Below are 21,144 nucleotides of genomic sequence, written 5' to 3'. Positions count from 1 at the left end.
CCTTAAGGCTCTTCCAAACTCTGGGTGCTCCGTTCCTCTGGTGGATACGCTCCAGCTCGGTAACCTCGCTCATCAGGTGGTCCTGTTTCTCCCGTCTATCCCTGTTGTTGGCCGACACTATGCCTATGAAGTCCCTACGGATCACCGCCTTCATCGCCTCCCACAGGGTCGTCATGGAGATGTCATGTGTGCCATTTGTAGCCAAATAGTCTGTTATGCTCTTCTGAATTTGCTGCACCACCAAGGGACGCTGGAGCATGGTCTCTCGAAGGCACCACAAATGACGAGTTGCGCGCCATGGAGGCAGGGTGAGAGAGAGCAGCAGCGTGGAGTGGTCAGACGGGGGCAGGAAAGAATCTCCACCTCACGCACCTGTTGCATCAGGTGTTCGGAAGTAAAGACACAGTCAATTCTGGTGTATGTTTTGTGAGGATAGGAGTAAAATGTGTATGCCCTGAGCTTGGGATGCTGAAGCCTCCATAAGTCTGCAAGTCTGGCCTCTGCCAGCAAACGCTTCCCAGTGTTGGAAAGGGCCCCTGACTGGCCCTATCTTTGCCCAGAGCAGTCCATATAGCCATCTAACACCAAATTAAAGTCCCCCCCAGCAGTATTGTTTTGTCCGGTAGGCCTGTAAGCTCCTGAATTACGTTTTTATTAAAGTCCTCCTGTCCACTATTGGGAACATATACCGAGGCTATCAAGAATGTGTGTGTGTCTAATATGAAGGTGTGCATTAACAGCCTCCCTTTAATTTTGGCCTGTTTACTGCCAACGTGTCCTGAAAACCTGGAAGATACCAAAAAAGCGACTCCAGCGGTTTTGGAAGTGGTGGAGGAAAACATCTGGTGGGGTAACGCCCTGGACCTCAACAGGTGAGTATCAGTAGAAAGCAAATGTGTCTCCTGGAGTAGGCAAATTTTGGTGTCTTATCGTTTATGGTAGGACAGGAGGGGTCACCATTTGGTGGGGTTATTCAGCCCTTTCACATTCAGGGACACTATGTGAACCTCAGAAGATATTAAAATTAGGGCCTCAGGTACTCTGTAGATAACATCTCTGGTCCCATTAGGGTTGGAGGCATGGTGGAATAGCAAAAAACAAACCCTTAGTATAATTCAAAGGAGGAGGAGAAAACCCCCAAACCCCAAACAAAGAACATAAGATAAAAAACATTTATATGTGCAGTCCACAAATATCCAAGGCAGTCCGCCTGTGGTGAGACGTGGGATGGATAGCAGGAACTCCCGCCGCCTCCCACCCCGGCCCCGGCCTATGACCACTGGCACAACCCAATAAGAAAGCAAGAATTGGCACCTCTAAGGATATGGGTCATTCTGCGGTATTGGAGTCTTCCGACAGGGACAGAAGGACTGCCGAGCGTTCTTAGGCGATAACTTCTGGATCAGGGCGGGAGCCCAATGGCGAGGCTCCAACTCGTTGCCATCGATTGTTGTCAGCTTGACGACTGGAGGTGGTAGGTTTCTCTGGCCCAGCATGATCCACCTCTAGAAGCTGAAGAAGATAGGTCACCTCTTCCAGAGAGCGAATCTGGCAGAGTCTGCATTCCCATTTGAAAATAAGATGGAAAGGGTGCCCCCAGGAGTAAGAGACATCTTTGGAGTGGAAAACTGTAGTGACAGGGCGGAAGTCGCGTTGTTTCCACAGTGTGGAAGCCGCCAGGTCCTGGAAGAGAAGAGGCCTGCAAGAGTGGAATTCAATGGGGTGGTTGGCCCGTGCCTCATGGAGAATGCGTTCTTTGAGCTTAAAATCATGGACACACGTCAAGATATATGGCGGGGGAGCCGTTGGCAAACTCTTAAGTCCCATTAGCTGCATCCGGTCGAGTCGAATCTCCTGGTCTGGGGGACCTCTCAGAATATGACAGAACAAGCCCATGAAAAAGGCCTCAATGTCCTGATCTTCCGCCCCCTGAGGTTCTGCCCGAATTCTTATGTTATTGCAATGGGAACGATTCTCTAGGTCCTCCACATGCAATTGAAGATCTAGGTGCTGCTCTCATAGTCAAAGGACCTCTTGTTGGAGCTGGCAGACCTCTTCATTTCTAGCGGCTGTCTGGTTCTCCAGGTTGTCCACTCGTTCCCCCACAGAATCTATATCCTTGCGCATCTCTCAAATTTCAGCTGTGAGGTCTTTCTTCATGGTGTGGAACTATCTAGTGAGGTCCACGAAAAGGGACTCCAGGACACTGCATGTGACAGGCCTCTCAAGGTCCTCTGGTCTCCTCCGGTCGGCTTCCCCTCCAGAGTGCGGCATCGTCTCAATTCCACCAGTCCCTGCCTTGAGTAATAGGTCCCTAACGGACGAGTCTTTACAGGCCCTGGCAGCGGCCATCTGTATGGGTCTCCTCTTCCCTCCTATGGCTAGAGGGCCAACTGTATTCAGGGATGTTGAGCATCAGCCAGCCAGTCTATGCTGCAGGGTGGGCCTCAAATTCCGGCTTGCAGGAGGACCCACCAGCACCTGAGTCCCGCAGTGGGAGGGCGTGAAGCACAGGTCTCTTAGTGCAAGCCTCGGTGGGTCGGGCTACGTGGTATGTAGAGTGTAGCAGGGTGCTCACTTTGCCTAATGTCCGCAACCAACATCCAACTGGTGATGAAGGCCCACCTCTTCATCGACCTCCCAGGGGTGGTGAAGGAATCTCAGGCCCAGTAATCACGGGTCTCCAGATCACCTCACCGGGCCTGGCCACCTCAGGAATTTTCTGCAGTCCAATGGCCATGGAGCTGTGGGGAGGGAGTTATGTTATGTTATGTTACTGTTTGTTTTGTAGAGCGCTCAGCTGCTCCAAAGAGCATCCCGGTGCTAAAGATCATCACACAAAATCCCAGCAACCAACACACAAGGATGAGGCACCATAGTTCAATATAACGGCATTACAGGGCAAAAAGATAAGTTTTAAGTCCCTTTCTAAAAACAGAAAGATTGGAGCACGTCCGCAATGCCAGAGGCAGCGTGTTCCAGAGACGGGGTGCGAGATAACTAAAGGAACGACCTCCACAGCGAGCACGTTTCACTGTTGGGACGATGGCATTGGCCTGGGCAGCAGACCTCAAAGGTCTAGATGGAAGATAGAAGTTGACCCTTCTCTGCAGGTATCCAGCGCCGAAGTTGTGAAGCACCTTAAAAGCTGTAGTTAAGGTCTTAAAGAAGATGCGCTTACGAATTGGCAGCCAATGCAGAGAGACAAGGAGATTGCTGGCCCTGGCTCTTCTAGTAAGACCAAAGATTGCCCTGGCTGCAGAATTTTGAACTATCTGCAGACGAGTCAGCAGATATTCAGGAAGGCCTAAGTAAAGGATGTTAGCGTAGTCAAGACGAGAACCTATCAGGGCTTGCACTGTGATCTTCTTGTGCTCCAAAGACAGGTAAGGCAAGAACTTACGCAACATCCTTAAGATGGCAAAGCACTTCCCAGTCAGGCCGGCAACCTGTGCTTTGAAAGAAAGAGTGTTGTCAACCATCATACCCAGATTCTTTGCTGAAACCGAGTCGCTGGCAGGGGGAAACATAGCCAAAGGCCACCATTGCTTCCATCTCAGGTCTGCAGGACAACCAAAGAACAATATCTCGGATTTGTCGGAGTTGCATTTGAGGCCTCTTTTCCCGAACCAATCAAACACAAACTCCAGACACTTCCGTCAAAATCACAGCCCCTGTCACAGGTGAACAGGAGCTGCGTATCATCCGCATAGGATATGATCTGGGCCCCTAGCTCCTCCACCCGTGCCGCCAGAGGTGCAAGGAAGAGGTTAAAGAGGGAGGGACTAAGAATTGAGCCCTGCGGGACCCCCACCTCAAGCTGAGGCATCAGGGCGGAGAAAGGGGGGGCCCAGATCGTTTGACTCTGGTCGGCCAAAAAAGATTGAAACCATGCGAACACCGTTCCCCGCAGGCCAATCTCCCAGAGTCTTGTTAGGAGAAGGTCATGGGGAACGGTGTCGAAGGCCGCCGACAGATCGAGCATGATAAGCAGGGCCTTTCCACCCCTGTCAAGAGTCTCCTTCACAGCCTCGGTTACCTCAAGTAGAGCGGTTTCAGTGCTCAGGTTAGATCTAAACCCGGACTGTGACTGATGTAATAAGGAGTTACCCTCTAAAAAGGTAGTAAGGGTAGTATGAACATGCTTTTCTGTAATTTTGGCCAGGGCAGGAAGCAACGAGATTGGCCTATAGTTGGAATGAAGTTTAGCATCTGTATTCGGTTTTTTAATAAGAGGGAGAACTAGGGCCTGTTTCCAAGATGAGGGGACTTTGCCTGAGTTCAAGGATGCATTGATGATAGGGTTGATGATAGGGTTAAGGGCAGGTGCCAAGGTCACCAGACACTTGGCGGGACAAGGGTCCAGTGGGGAGCCAGATTTCAGGCTAAGCAAAAGATCGAGCGAGGCCTGAGGCTCTATGGAGGGGAAACAGTGCAGGGTGGGACCCAAGGAATCCATATGCGAGGCCAGTGGGTGTAACCAGGGGTGGGAAAGGCCGTCGACCACAGAGCCCGAAATCGGGATGTTATAGGTTCCTTGCAAGGCTGACTGAATGGTGCATATTTTATTAGTAAAAAATGCTGCAAGCTCCTTAATCCATGGTTCCGAGAAAGCAGACGTAGGAGTACAGCAAAAAGGAGTGCTCTGTCTATCTTGCTGCTGTCTCTTCTGGTTGCCACTTACAGCACAGCAGCCACAGTCGCAGGGTTCCCCCGGTACGCCCGCTCCGGGACAGTGTGCCACAGTGAGACCTTCAACAGCTGCCTCCAGGGATCAACCAGGCCGCGCTCGCTCTGAGCCAAATTTGTCACAGACTGACAGGCCCTAGTCCACGGGAGTCTCTGCCACTATCATTCTTTAAATGAAACTGTACTCTGTTTTTCAATTTGGTTTGGCATTTTTACTGTTTTGCTTTTCTAACTGTTTTGGCACTGAATAAATATTTTAAAAAATGCCCCATGTTAAGCCTGTCTGCTCTGTGCCCCAGCTACTAGGGGGTTGAGCTCATGTCAAGTTAGTGCCTTTTGGGGTTCATCCTGGCAAGTTAATTTGATAATTTCTGAGGTTTGTCCACTGCCCACCCCAAATAATGAGCTCTACTCCCAATTTTAGAGTTCCTTGCCAGGGTGGGACATTGTCATTAGTCAAAGTAGCCAAATTCATCACCAGAGGAATCAATATGCAAATTATTTTCGTCCAGTATAGTCAGAACTGGAAATATGCATTGAAGTGGGGTATGCTTTTATTGCCCGAAAGTGTAGTCTTCCTAGTATACTGTAGGTGTTCCCAAGAGTAATCCAAAACTTCATACTTACATTTTGATCAGCCAATGTTTGCGTGAAAATCGTGCTGGATTAGTCATGCTACATTAATTAAGTGGTTAATTTGTCACTATCGACTAAGAAACGTTACCAGTGCACTTTGGCATAGTCAACGTGGAGAAATATCTGCTGTTGTGATAACTACTATTCACCAAATTCTAAATGAGTGATTTTCTAGTCTGTAGAGTAGGGTTCTCCTAAGTTGGCCCTGGAGAGCCTGAGTTTTAAATAACTACATTTATCTTAATGGGAATATGCTAAATGTCTGGCATGGATCCAGCCCTCCAGAACCAACATTGGAGAACCCTTTTGTAGAGTGTAACAGCACCCTGAATTTATTTGACCTGGTCTCAATATACAGGCGATAAACTCTAAGTGCAGGGGTTCTTAGTGTATGGCCCATGGGTTGCATGCAGCCCTCCAGACCATCGCTGTGGTCACCTTGGAACACAACATTACTCTGCTTTTTTACTGTCATGGTCACTGACAATCAAAAGGGTTTTAGAAACTAGTGGTAGGCTGTGAAGCTTCAATAAATCATTGGAGAAGGATATCGCACAGCCCTGTTCACTATAATCAGAATTCCAATAAAATAATGAACCCCTTTCTGTGGAACCTCAATGTAGGCAAACATCCCATCTCCTCCTCAGTTTCTCTGACAACCCATGTATTATGCCATTCAGGTTCTTGTTGAACCTCTCAACTAGACCCTTTGTTTGTGGGTGATAGGGGGTGGTAAACTTGTAGTTGATGCCACACTTACCCCACATAGCAGTCTGATAGTTAGACAGAATGTTTCTGCACCTGTTGTACACCACCTCTTTTGGAAAATCAAGTCTGGTGAACACTAAGCAGTGCACTTGCCACCACAGGAGCATCTATAGTTTTAAGAGGGATTGCCTCGGGGTATTTAGTGGCATGGCCACCTCCACCAAGATATATCATTCCCTAATGCAGTAGGTTGGTCTAGGGAAAGAACAATGTCCCTCCCCATCCCTTTCCAAAGGAATCCCAAGCACTGGCAGTGGTATTAGAGGATCCTTTTGTATTTATTTATTTGAATTTGTAGGGCGCCACATCTACCCAAGAAGGCTTTCCCGGCGCCAAGGCAGACAGAGAGCAGAGAATAACGAGGCAGTTAGATGAGATTATTGATTGAATAGCCAGGTCTTAAGAGCTCGATGGAAGTGAGTGTAAACAGTTTCCTTATGGATGGCAAGGGGGAGAGTGTTCCAGAGGGACGGACCTAGGTAGGAAAAAGATATTCCCCCCATCCTGGTAAGTGTGACCCTGGGCACCACAAAACTGCCCATGGTTTCCGACCTCAGGTGACAGGAGGGAACATAGGGACGAGCAAGTGACTGAAGGTGAAAGGGGGTAGGGAGCACACTGCCTCACAATCCCAGCACAGTTCACCCCTTTGCACCCTGGTAAATGCAGTACACAGTTCAAAATTACTTCAAAATTAGCTGGAGTTTTTCACCAAAGTTGGTGCAGACATTGCTGTATATCTCTAGACACGTGTTTCTGGGTTGAGCCCATCTTCAGTAGAGAGCAGCAGTATTAGAGATCAAAGAAAAATCATCTGGGTTGCTGGAAATGCTGCCAAGTTCCTCTCAGGTCACAGCACCACTCACAGGTGCATCTCCAAAGCTCTTCAGCTTGCTGGCTCAAGGGAGCCTTTTAAACAGATAGGGGATTGGGAGCACACTGCCCCACAGTCCCAGCACAGTTCAACCCTTTGCATCCTGGTAAATGCAGTACATAGTTCAAACTTACTTCAAAACTAGCTGGAGTTTTTCACCAAAGTGACTGAAGGTACTGGGGTGCTGTGCCTGTTTTGATTTTGAACATATAGCTCAGGGCTTTGAACTTAATACGGTTCTCCACCCTGAGCCAATGTAGGTCACGGAGATGTCCGGAAATATGGGAGGCTCTGGGAATCCTGTAGAGAAGACTAGCTGCAGAATTTTGTGCCAGCTGAAGTCTACTGGTCACTGCCTTGTTGGAGCCAAGGTATAGAATGTTACCATAATCGTGCTGTGAGGTGATGAGGGCATGGACCACGTTTTTTTGGGTGGCGACTGGTAGCATCTAAATGATTTTTCTGAGCCATTTCAGGATGGTAAAGCAAAGTGCTGTAACCTTAACTGTTTGCAGGTGGATGGTCAGTGCGTCATCAATGATGACGCCCAAGTTCTGGACATGGCTGGAGGGCTTTGGGAGATTACCCATCTCGGCTGGCCAGTGTGAAGGACTCCAAAGATCTTTCTTTTTGAATAGAATCAGTATTTCAGTTTTTTCAGTGTTTAACTTAAGGTGATTTTGATTCATTCAGTTAGAGATTTTGCTAAGGCCCCGTTGAAGAAGAGACGGTGCAGAGAGGTCAGAGCTTGAGAGGGAGAAAATAATCTGGGAATCGTCGACATGAGTGAAAAGCGTTAAACCAGCTCGTTCCGCGATGTCTGCTAACGGTCTGACGTACAGGTTGAAAGCAGTGGACTAATGATCGATCTCTGGGGTACCCCATATGGAGATGAATAAACTTTGGCTGGCCGTGGCAGAGAAAATTTGAAAGGTGGGGTTGTCAATAAAGGAAGTGATCCAGTCTAGAGCAGAACCGCATATGCCTAAGGACTTCAGTGTGTGGATTAAAAAGTAATGGGAGATAGTATCAAACGCCGCATTAAGGTCTAACAGTATGTGCGCCACGGTCTGTCCGGCATCAATATACTGACGTAGCCTTTTAGTGACTACTAACAGTGTTGTCTCTGTGGAAAAACGAGCTCGAAAACCGGATTGGGAGGGGGGGAGGATAATGTAAGTTTTTATAAACTGGAAGAGATGGGAGTGAATATGCCTTTCAAGGATTTTTGAGAAGACTGGCGGAAGTGAAATAGGTCTGTAGTTGGAGAGAGAATCAGGATCTGTGGCGGGTTTCTTTAAGAGGGGGGGTCACCATAGCGTGTTTCCAGTGTTCAGGAACCGTTGCTTCGAGTAGCAAAGAATTTAAGGCATTTAGAGTCACCTGAAGATGGCGGGTGTCCGGTTGTTTCATTGTAGAGATTGGGTGAGCCAGATTTGACTTTATCTATGGTGGTTTTAACCCCTCCCCTGCTGATGACAGAACCGCTCTGTCATCAGTCGCGGTTGCAGTGTGTTGATGATGGAGCGGTTCCGTCATGGCCCGGCCGCCGCGCCTGTGCGGCGCTGATTTCGCGCCTGCGCGGCGAGTTCTATTGAGCGGGCGGGGCCATGATGGAACCGCTCCGTCATGAGCACAGCGCAACCGATGCTGGTGACAGAGCGGTTTTTCCGTGGACAACTTGCCCGGCTGGGCACACGGACTAGTCCTTGGTCACACATTACCTCGTACCAACTTGATACTGTGCAGATCAATCAACAATTAGGAATTGACTGTATGCCACTCATTTCGGGCTCCTAGCGCAACAAGCCCTCTATAAGGCTAAATAACAAATCAGGCAATTGTAACCTTTAGTCCTGAAGATGATCCCACTGTAACAGGAGCTAGGGATCGAAACGTCGACTTTCTAATCAGTACCACAATCTAGCCATTGTGTAAATTGTTTTGTGGATACTGCTTGGTAGAGCTTACTGAAGCTTGCATAGTATTGTAAGCCACCACGTGCTCCAACGTTTTGCCTGATACTTTATTTTCTTTCTATTTTTCTTCTTTCACGGCATTGGTTCTGCCCAACACCCTCCACAACAATCAGGCGTAAAGTCCGCGGTGGACCGAGGTGAGTGCACGTGCCTTGCCACCGGCCTGACAGGTGGCACAGGAGTTGCAAAGCTCCTTTACCTTTTCATACATGTGGGGCCAGAAGAAATGGGTCACCAACTGCTTCCATGGCTTTGTCTGTTCCAAATGTCCTGCCAAGGGGATATAATGACCCAAGGTATAGATGAACTCTCTGTACTTCTGGGGCACCGATATCCTCCTGGTGGCCCCCTCCTTGAGGTTTCTGGCCTCAGTATGAAGCAGTCCATCTTCCCAGTAGATTCTGTGAAACCCACTGTCATCCCCTTCCTGCTTAGAGGCAAGCTGCCTCAAGCTCTCAAGGGTGGAACAGTCTCTCTGTCCCTTACTATACTCCTCACAGAAGGGCCTACCTGCTCCTGTCAGTTCTGCAACACAGGGCTGCTTTTAATCTGACCTCAGGCCTCAGCAGTGCACAGATCTAAGTGCATAAAAGCTGCTGGCCTTTATGTTGCCATGCCCTATCATATTCTAGGGTCTTAAAGGTAGTTTTAATCCCCCTTCCCTATTATGTACAAGAGCCTTAAAGGGGAGGTCATACCAAATATAGGGATTACCCTAACCCATAGTATACCCTAGTGTATGAAGGTGATGTCACTGTATTTTAAGTGTGTCTTCAGTATATCACTGGCCCTGGGCTTGGTTCAGCAGAGCCCAAGGACAGTCAGAGTCAGTTACTACCTGTGCCAGTCAGCAAACAAAATGGGGTATGCCCAGGGCACAAAAATGACTTTGCAACTGTTAGTAGTTGATTTTCCTGGGCCCAGGATTATAGCCTACCTATCATGTCCCTTCCCATGATTTTCACAGAGGAATCTAATAGAGATATTGGGCAATAACATCTAGCATTGTCCCATCCCCCTTTTAAATATTGGTATAGTGCAGTATACTATCACTCAATGATTTAGGGAGGTGGCCCTTTGCCACTGCGTTTCAAATTTGGGTTAATATTGGTACCCGTAGTTATGTATGGGATTTGAATCTATTGACTGGACCTCTATCCGGCCCCGGGGTCTTTCCAAGGGCACTGTTTTTTAAAGTTACGCTGACTTCCTCAATAATTATGTGCTTCAGGGGTGCAAAACCAGCAACATCAAGTCGGTACTGGGCTATACCAATGTATATGTTTTTCATATGAAAAATATCCCTGAAATGTGTGATCAAGTCACCCGGTGCAGCAGAAATGTCCGTGGGTGGCATAAGAAGGGAGAATGTACAATTTTCCAGAACAGAATACAATCACCAGTATCTGCTGCACGTTTCAGATTTGCTACGCCAGGTCCTGGAGTTGATTTCTCCTTATAGTTAACATTAACTTGTAAGTCCTTCTTAGCTCCGTAAACATTTCCCTATCTCTCATGTGCCCGAGCAAAGATGGTGTTTGAGTGGAGTCAGTTCAAGAGAGGCAGATGGACTGTTTTGTTAGATGATTGGTTTCCAAAGTCTACTGCAAGCTTGTGTTCTACTAGGCACAGAACAAGTCATTTTAAGCATTTAAAAAACAAAATCAGCTCTATCTTTCCGGCCTTTTGAAATATCAGCATCATGCAATGCCCAATGTTATTGGGGACATGGAAAAATATTGAAATGAACAAAAGTCAGGGTCTGCTTTTAGAGGGCAAATAACTGGCAGAGGGCAACATTAAAGATGCATTGTGGTGAGTTGCAAGGATCAGACTCCTACAAGTCAAAATGCACAGATTGTTGCCTTTTCCCACAAATTCTTCTTCATTGCATCTGCCATCTCTCTATTCTATTTTACATTTTATTTGTTTTAATATTTGTTTCACATTCCATTTGGACAATGAGCAATGTTAGTATTTTGGTCAGTGCAGATTGTTTTGGGCGAGGAACTAGCATTATTATATCAGGAAAGCAATGATGCCTAAAAGTTTGGAAGTTGGCATCCTTTCACTGAGATCACTATGACTACTTAATTACTGAGCATATTTGTTGGGGAAGAAATCAACAAGATGGCTTTTACCTTTTTTGCCTTCAAGTCAAGGCTCGACATTCTGGAATTTGTGGGTGGCTTATAATGTTGAAATTAAGACTCAATCTAGCAATTTGACCAAAGCCATTTTACCCTACATAAAGATTGTTATACTTCAAAAAGCTACATGCAAATGTTGAACTTGACTTGAAACAGAGTTATCGTAGGTGTGAGTAAAATGAAACTTTTATGCACTAATATACTGATAAGAGATTTCAAATGAAGAATCCAGGATACTAATCCTTTCTCTTCTCACAGATATGTTTATAGGGTAGCATCTTCAAAGATTATGCTTGCACGCCAACAGAAAAAATATCATTCACTAGGATTCCCCATATGTCTTAATGAGGCAGTGAATATGGATGGGTGAAATTTAAATTATGTTGGTGTAATTTTGGAAATTTCATGTTACCCTTCTTACATGAAATTTCCGGATTTATGCAACTATGTCACTTCGTACAACTGTACACTATTTGCGGCAGACAATTACCCTGAATGACAGAATTTGTGGTATTATGGCAAATGCAAAGGATAACAGAATGCGAGCACCTGCTGTTAGCGGTGCTTTTTTATATGTGTCCTTGCGCCTAAAACAACTGACGAGAGGACTCATTTCAAACTAAAATATAGCACGATGAGGGGTTTGCCTTTCAGGAAATTATGCATAACTTTGTTGTAATTTTGCATAACTTTGTGAAAGCAAATTCTGTGAATTTTGCACACCTTTAGTACTGATTACCTTTGCGAATCAGTCAAAATGATTAGGAAAGAAGGGATGGTGGTCTTTGAGGAATGAAAGAAGGCCTTTCCTGCATTTGAAGAATGACATTATGCAGTCCGCGTCCATTCCAGAAACGACATTTGCCATTTATAAAAAATGTAACATCCTGTGAATGAACATTGATTGAAGCATGCAGCCATCCTCTGGGCAGATGTCTCTACACTGATGCGGCCAGCAATCTAGAAACTGTCCCTCATGGACACTTTGCAAATTCAATCCATCTGGTTTGATAGGTAGGTAAGCAATGTTCTCAAACTAAGAATTGCATCTATAAAAAATGAGGTGAAGACCATTATTCACTTGATGATTAATCGCCAATGGGATTTTATTCCGGGCGACGGATTACACGTATTTTAATAGTTTTCTCTTTGCGATAAACTGTAGCATATTGGCTTCCAGTATTTTCTATAGGCTGAGCAAACTGATTCTTCTTAATTTCTGTGTATCATTTTCTATGCAGATGAAAGTGTTTCTCTTGAATTAGATATAAATATGATGACAAGGCAGGTGAAGGGGACTGCCGATAATCATGGATTATCCATTGATGGTTTTAGGTCAATATTAAATTACTTTATAGGGGATAATCTCCAGTATATTGAGCGGTTAATCCTCATGGGAAATCAATTATGAAATATTTCTAGGATGGAATATAAAACATACCATCATTATGGATTTGCTGTAAATTACATGACTGACAATAAAACTTAGATTTCTTGCATAATTAAAATTCAGATAAAATGTACATATATGTAAATGTGGAACATTTATCATTTCTTTTTTTGTTTTCTGTTACGATTTTCGTGTGACATGATCATGGACAGTGCAATGAGTTTATTATAATACAATTTAGATTATTATGCCATCTGATTGTGTGCAATTCGCTTGCTGTGTGGATAGGTGAAAGAAAGAAGCATCAACCACATAGGGCTATCGAAGGAACTTGTACACGTGAAAATGTAGGAGAATTCAGATAGGTGAGTGTTTGTTGGACCAGGTTTCCTTCCCGGAACATGATTATATGATGGATTATTCTATCTGATAAATAAAAAGATATATCTTTGAGTATGTGAATGTACGGATTTCCTTCTACTTTGACATGATGTTTGGAATACCTTTTTACTTTGCTGCTTCTGAAAGATTGTTGTGAGCCAATTTAGTGAATGTGATGGTTTCAATGAACCCATATGCTGAAATGAGCTATAGATGGAGAACTACTTTAACACCACAGGATTTAAAGAAAGACATACTGAATGGTGGTTAAGAAAACAACCTCAATTAAATCACCCATTTCATCACCAAGTTAGGGCCATGTTTATCAAGGGGTTGCCAAAGCGACACAACTCCTAAGATGTGATTTATCAATTCACACAAGGTCCTCTTGAATGTCCCTTAATGGCTGTATAAATCTGGAGTAACACAACGCAGCACATATTTCTTTGTTGCATTATTCTGCCCCAGGGAGGCATTCCATGGGTGTTGTGGAGGTCTACCCATGCAACATCCATGGATTTTGATGCTTACCCAGATTTGGCATTACTGGTGGACCTGGGGATGTGGAAATCACTAGAGGGTAACTGTTCCTATAAAGGGACGCTTGCCTAGTAGGCAGCGGAGAGCTGGGGTGTAAAAGAAGGTTGGTAGTAATCCATCTAAACAGATGATATAAGGTTGGATGAAAGGGAATGTATGTGGTGGGAAAATTCCTCGAAATTGATGGGTTTCCCTCACACAAACGTTAAGGTGTTATGCTTCATCATTAGGCATTTAGCTCTTCATAGGGTTGGCGCTACAGTACCCCACGGGCCCCGCAAGAGGGCACTTCAGCGGAGATCTTTTGAAGGAACGCCATAGTGGTGAGTGGGGGAATGTGGGGGTATGTCGGGGGTGCGCAGGTGAATTAAACATAACGTAACAATACTCTTAGTAATATTTATACTTTGATCCGTTCGATATGATTAAAATCAGGAAAAATAACTAAAGTACCCTGACTCCAATGAGAAGGATCAGTTAATTTGTCAAAAGGTGAGTAGTGATAAGTCATGGGGTCGACATGTTTCACCCCCCTATGGTCCCTACTGGACCCAAAAAAATGTCTCAAGGTACAAAGTTCAAATCAAGCTTAAATCAAACAGGGGTCAAAACAAATAGTACACCTTCTTATATAGACCTGCGTTAGGTGAGTGGTCGTTGTTGTCTGGGCACAGCTGTTTAGAACCACTCCATCCACCTCAAGAATGCGTGAATAAGAGTACCTTCCTTTATAGGTGAAACTTGAAGTCCACTAAACCGAATTCTAACTCACTAGAGCAACTTTTCTATTTAGATCAAACTTAATTGTAAACTGCTTCAAACTATCCGGAAAACTTTGCTGAACACCTCTTTGAGTTCACTAGCATTGTCTGAGCTTAAAAAAGCTATAAAACTCAAACATCCATTACTATGCCAGTTGTGAATCTCAGATTTGACATAGTAGAAGTGCATTGGTTTCCTATCATTCTATCTTCATCTATTTAATTGTGGGGTAACGTTTCTAAACCTATATTCAATTTTTCCGAAGTTTGTGTTTAAAATAAAGACTACACACATTTTTTATGAAGTTATATTGGACATCAAGGGGCTTATTCACAAATATAATGTGCAAATTTACAATTTTCAGCTATTACCAAACCTTACCAGTGGTACATATGTAAAAGTTTACCATTTGCAGCTTTCCTAGTCCTGCAAACATAATGTGACTACTTGGGCATATGCATTTCTCCATTGTGAAATTATGTGAACAGTACAATTACGCATTTGCAAAAGGCATCGCAATTGTGCAATTACAATTTCTGTCAATTTCCCTTTACCCTCCACTGACGTTTTCTTCCATGAAATAAATTCTCTTCTCCAAATTTATGGCCCATCCTGGATAGGATTTCACCTCAGCCCTTCAATGGCATTATTCTCTATTCATGTACAGGATGGCTATGTGTCAAAGAAGAGTTTGTGAGTGCTCACAAATGGACTTGCTTTGCACGTTCACAACCCATCAAGGATAACCAACTGTCCCATAATTCACCCATTCCACATCCCTTGTGTGGGATATACTCCTGTGAATATTATTGGACCCTGAGATAATATTGTGTATGTGTAAACGGGTATATCTATTCATTCGGATGCTAAGGTATGTGTATAACCAAAATGACTTTGTAAAATGAATCCTACATCTTTAAACATTTTCCTGTTTTGTTTGTCTCTGTTGATGTGTGCATCCCATGCTTCAGGATCTTTCATGCTTTTGGATAATGCTGCTATATGGTAAGCCAAGAAACTTAGAGAAGAAATACATTTTTGTCTCTGTGAAGTGTTTCTGGCCGATGTGTTTTAGAATAACTGTCTGAGCACATTTAACAGTTCTTATCTACTGCGTTACTCTATTTCAGGGAGGTTTACACTGGGGATACATTTTTCATTACCTCTCAACTCATTTCTGTTTTACTTTTTGCACCTTTGAAGGGTAGGCTTTGCACTTTATCAAACTATAAAAAGGAGGGATAAAGCATAGCTGTTCGTGAATAGCTAGATTAGGCTTAGATGGAAATAAAGACATAGAATCATGAACCCCTATCACCTTTTTAACACCAGTGCTTTTATTCACTTCCTCAAATGATTTTCAAATGTAATTAAAACAGAACAAATGGTCATTAAAAGTACCTTAGGACCATCCCGATAATCCAGTTATAAGGATATTCAACTATTTGTTTCACATTTTCAATTACCTCAAAAGCCCATGTTAAACACCTGTAAACAAATGCACTTCAAAATAGATTTTAGCTGAGGGTGATAGCTCAGGCTACTTCAGTAAGAACTGAATGGTGCTATACCTCTTGTTTTAAAATATAAATGGATTCTCCATAATCTATACTCACAGTTTCTTACAATACCTTTATGTCCCTGAAAACATTTTACTATGTCTGGGGAGTGAGGAAGGCCTTGTGGGCAAAGTAGTTAGTGCTGCTGCAGAACAATCCCAGGAAGCAACTTTAAATGGACCTTGTTGACTAGCTCAACTGAAGATGTTCGGTGACCACCTTCAAATTGAACCTGTGGGGATACGCCAGATTAGTTTTTGATGACGTTTTAAGACTTTTGGTAACACAGCTATTAGTATGTTCTAAAAATTTAGATTCAGAGAAAAGCCATCTACAATGGAAGTGCTAAAAAATGGCATTCCACCTTGTGGATCCCTCTTTGGCAACAGCTTCCAACCGATCACCATTGAAGATTTTCAGACTTCCATATATTTCTAGATTTGAAGATTACAATTTTACCTAGGCTAAACTACAGTATTTAAATGGCTGTGTTCCAATTCAGGTCTCTGACAGAGAGAACTTAGGTCTCGCTCTACCACACCCATAGGTAAACAATAAATATTTGTCATTGCTTCTAATAACATCATTTATTCACAGGTTCCTTAATTTGCATGTATTATTTCTTATTAATATTTCCTTTTTACACTAGTAGATTTATCTAAATTGTCTTAATATTTTTGTATTTTAATGTTGAGGAAGGAGCTGTACATGATTTTCTCTGGGGAAACATTGCTGCTTAAGCTAGGTACTAAAAAGGTGTCACCTGTAATTTCTCACAGAAACCAGTTTACGTAGTACAAACGAGGTAGCTTAGAAGCTCAGCCATATCTCAAATCAAGATTGTGACCTCCCACATCGCACACCTTAAGTCATCCTTCTTGACTGAGAGGAGGGGGCATCACCATGGTGAAGAAATACATAAACCACGGTATGTGCTGCACCAGCAAGCTCCTGTTCCATGTGGAAAGGTATTTCTTTCTAGGAATACAAGGCCAAGTTAAAATATGCCGATAGAGGGATAGGGGCTAGCTTGTCTAGAGGATTTGTAACTAGTTTTCCTATCTTAGAGTCGCCGTACACTTCAGTAGTAAGGACTTTGATGAGGATGGGGCAGTGTTCCTAAGATACTTGGTAAAAGGAAACTGCAGTCCTTTGTTGCTTGATTGTTGTTAAAATATAAGATATGAAGGTCATGCCAAAAATTTCTTCGGATCACAATCCTATAATATTTACCTTTGATCTGGCCTTAGGTATAAAAAAAAGACGCTCTTTCTCTTTTCCAAGATATTTACTCTCAGATGAGGTCTTTGTTACCATGCTTAAAAAACAGATAAAGGAGTTCATTTTATATAATAAAGATACTGCTAGTTTGCTCTCAGTTTGGGACGCTTGCAAGGCCTTTATCAGAGGAATAACTCAACAATATATATTTAAACAAAATGCATCAAGGAAAAGAGAAACAAAGCTAATGACAGATAATATTCTATATATCGAAAAACTTTTGGCAGACAAGCTTAGAGATGGGGAACGGAATAGCGGAGATATATTAATGTTAGAAAGTAGACTTATAAATATACGTACAGGTATGAAAAGTTATTTTAAAGAAAAAAACAGTTGTAAGATACTTAAATACAGATTATCACAATATGAATCTGGAGATCGAATAGGAAAGCTCTTGGCTTACAAAGTAGCAGAGGACCGAGCATCTACATTAATTAAAGCGATAAAAGGTCCTAATGGTATTATTTATACACAGCCGGGAGACATAATGGAGCAATTTGCTTCATATTATGAAGAACTATATACTCCTGAGAGTAGGGCTAGGCCAGAGCAGATCCAATCTTATTTAAATGACAATCTTCCCTCGGGACACTTTTTAGACCAGGAGATTTTGGATAACTTGGAACTTGATTACACATTAGAAGAATTGCGCTTAGCGGTGTTCTCGCTTCCCTCTAATAAAGCGGCAGGAGAGGATTCGATTCCGATTGAATTATATAAGATCTGTGCAGAAGAGCTACTTCCTTTATTCTGCTCAGTGATTAACTCTATAGGCATATCTGGCAAGGCCCTGGACTCTTGGAAAACGGCGAAAATTATGTTTTTTTTGAAGAAAAACAAACCTCCAATGGAATGTGGGTCATATCGGCCTATTTCTTTAATAAATGCTGATGCTAAGGCCTATTCCAAACTAATATCAAGGCGATTGGCAGCTATTATGCCGCAGCTAGTTAATGATCAACAACATGGCTTCATTGAGGGAAGGGATACTAGCGCCCACATCAATATGGCGGTCACGGCATTTGATGTTGCTGCAACTAATCTCACCCCACTCGGTATGATATTACTGGATGCAGAAAAGGCGTTCGACCGCGTGGGGTGGGATTATCTGTGGAAGGTGCTAAAGCAGTATGGGTTTAGAGATCGCTTCCTTGGAGGTATACAGGCTATATACAGAGACCCTAACGCTAAAATTAGTTATGCCGGAGCACTTTCATCAACGTTTATTATATCAAGGGGGACCCGACAGGGGTGCCCACTTTCACCCCTGTTGTTTGCCCTCTCTATGGAGCCCTTCATAAACGCCTTGCAGAACCAAAAGAAGATATCTCCAGCTGAGCATGAAAATAAAATTCTTAAAATCACTGCATATGCTGATGATTTAGCTATATTTACTACTAATGTTTTAGACGCTCTAGCAGGAATTACAGACGAAGCGGTAAAATTTGGAGAGATTTCCGGTTACAAATTAAACTTTAATAAAACTCAAACCATCATGAACTACCAAGCTAATCAATCAGTTACTGGGTTATGCAATTCGGCCGTTTACTTAGGGGTGACCATATCTTCTAAAATAAATGAAATAATCAAATTGAACTATGAACCTTTACTCAAACAAGTTACCACGATGCTTAAAAAGTGGCATAAAATTCCGCTGAATATTCTGGGAAGAATTAATTTGATAAAAATGAATATATTGCCCAAATTTTTATATTTTTTTCGCTCTATTCCCCTTCGAGTACATAACATCTTTTTTAAGAAATTGGAAGGAATATGTAGTAGCTTTATATGGAGCTATAAAAAACCTAGGAGATCAATAGCGATACTAAAACTATCTTTAGAGAAGGGTGGATTGGATTTCCCGGACTTTAAGTCTTATTATTTTGCATCCTTTATAGGGCGTTTTAGAAGCTTATTAAATAAGAATAAAACTCTTTTTTTTCACCAATTCATGTTAGGGACAAATGCATCTCAATTTTTAACTAGAATTCAAGATCCGAACTTTTTCAAAAGAGTAAAATTTAAGACAGCAAGGGATATCGTAGGAATGTTTAATTTAGTTATGAAGTTTTGCGACACTTCCTTTTTTCATTCAGAGTTACCTCTATGGGATAACCCAGGGCTACCAGGTATTTTTAATGATAGAACTGGGAGAAAGTGGGCTGAATGCGGGATTAAGAGATTGGGAGACTTATATGGACACGAGGGGTTCCTACAGTCTCCTACTTTACAATTAATTTATTCACTACCAAGTGAGATGATACTTAAATACATGCAAGTAAGGGACTATCTGGTGCGGAAAAGGAACTTAAAAAAAATTACTAGCTCGGATATCTGGGAAGTTCTGTATAGCTCCAAAGAGAAATCAATAATTAGTACAGGATATAAACAGTTTTCCCAGCATAACTCGGACGATTGTCCTCGACTGTCTCAAAAATGGACGCTTGCATTGGGAACTAATGTGACCCCCCAGAATATCTCTAATGCTTTCATAGTCCTCAACAAAACAATAGATTCTTCAAGCATAAAACTTCAACTATACAGAACGGTCAGTCAACTTTATCATACCCCTCAGATAATTGCCAAATGGTCACAAAATAATGATCGTACTAAATGCCCTAAATGCGACTTGATTGCAGCGGATCTTATTCATATGATCTATTCTTGTCCAGTTTTGAACCCTTTCTGGAGAGAAATAGAATCTACTTTATATGAGAAACAACTGATCAGCTCCCCACTTACTTCATCTATGGTGTTACTCTATATACATGAGAAGGGGCATGATAATAGAAGCTGGCTAGATATAGCGATTTCTTGTGCCAGATTGGCAGTTACTAGAGCCTGGATATCACCGAATCCACCACAGAGGTCGGAATGGCTCATGCTAATACATGAAATATACACTATGGAGAAGGCCCTTGCTAAAAACAGGAGTAAGAAAGCCGTAGATAGAATGGAAAAGATCTGGGCTAATTTTGTCTAAACATTAATGGAATTTGAGATGTACTTGCTTGTTTTTCATTTTCTTATAAATGTCTTTTTGTTCAGGTTAAAGAGTAACATATAAAGATTGTTGTTTGAACTAATGTATGTACGGTCTTCCCGATGTCAGTCTAAAAGTACGATATTTCCTTCTTATTTGTTTTTTTTTTTGCTTGTGACTTGTCTGTCAAATAAAAAATTTATAAAAAAAAAAAAAAAAAAGATTGTTGTTAAAACATGCCTTTTAGCGTGTGAAAGGACTCAATTGCCAGTTTTCAGTAAACTCAGAAGGCAATGGCCAGACTCATAATAAGTATGAATAGGGATGTATAGGCATAATTCTGTCCTTGCCCCACCTACACAGGTTTCTAGTAGCAGAATGCATCGAATTTGAAAAGCTGTGTTTTAAATGCATGCGTTCGACACGTTTTGTCCAGCTTTCATGGTAAAGTAATAAAGATACAAACCCCTCACCTCCCCATGAACATATTTTTATCACCATTGGAATATCACTGCAAGTAACAAATATTCATAAAACAAGAACCAGACATATGGCATTCTTGTTTGTGGGTGCCGAACTTTACCAGTCTATACGGTTGTATCTGTTCCATAATGCCACCTCATAGAAGTAGATGTACATTTAAGTATGGAAACAACATGGTTGAGTAGCTTGGCTAAGTTTGGCTTTCACAAACAAGAATGCCGTATTCTTTATTTGTTTGTTATGAATACTACCACCTCCTAGAAGCAAATGAACATTTTAAGTATAGCAATCCCTTTATGGCCTTAATCCAAACTCATAAAGCGATGATGTCCTGCTAGGTAACAGTTGTTCAAAGACATCTTCTTCATGACAACTGCTTGAAGTCAAATATTGACATCTAATGTTTTATTTAAATTCAAGAAACGTAATCCCATTTTCTTTTCTTAATAATTCCATTGTGGAAGAATTCCAGTTGGGTACATTATCTAGAATTGTTTTCAGTTTCTTTACTATGAGGAAAGTCACCCAATAATTTAGTGTGAGTACATGAGACTCGGGTAGCATACACACGGACACGCCTCAGTCAATATTAGTGACAACAGTGGACACTTCTTTAACATTAAATATCCTTAAATGTCTGGATATTTGCTTTTAAATAAAAGAATCCTA

At 42.6% G+C, this 21,144-nt stretch overlaps 1 protein-coding gene across 1 annotated transcript in view; it reads right to left on the bottom strand.

Moving 5' to 3' along the window:
• MYOM2 (myomesin 2) overlaps window positions 1-21,144 on the bottom strand; it is a 731,038-nt gene that overhangs the window by 103,858 nt on the left and 606,036 nt on the right. The gene's annotated exons all lie outside the window — the stretch shown is intronic.

This window comes from Lissotriton vulgaris, chromosome 6 (genome assembly GCF_964263255.1).
Source record: "Lissotriton vulgaris chromosome 6, aLisVul1.2, whole genome shotgun sequence".
In the NCBI taxonomy this organism is placed as follows: domain Eukaryota; kingdom Metazoa; phylum Chordata; class Amphibia; order Caudata; family Salamandridae; genus Lissotriton; species Lissotriton vulgaris.
This window is presented reverse-complemented; position numbering and strand designations above follow the sequence as displayed.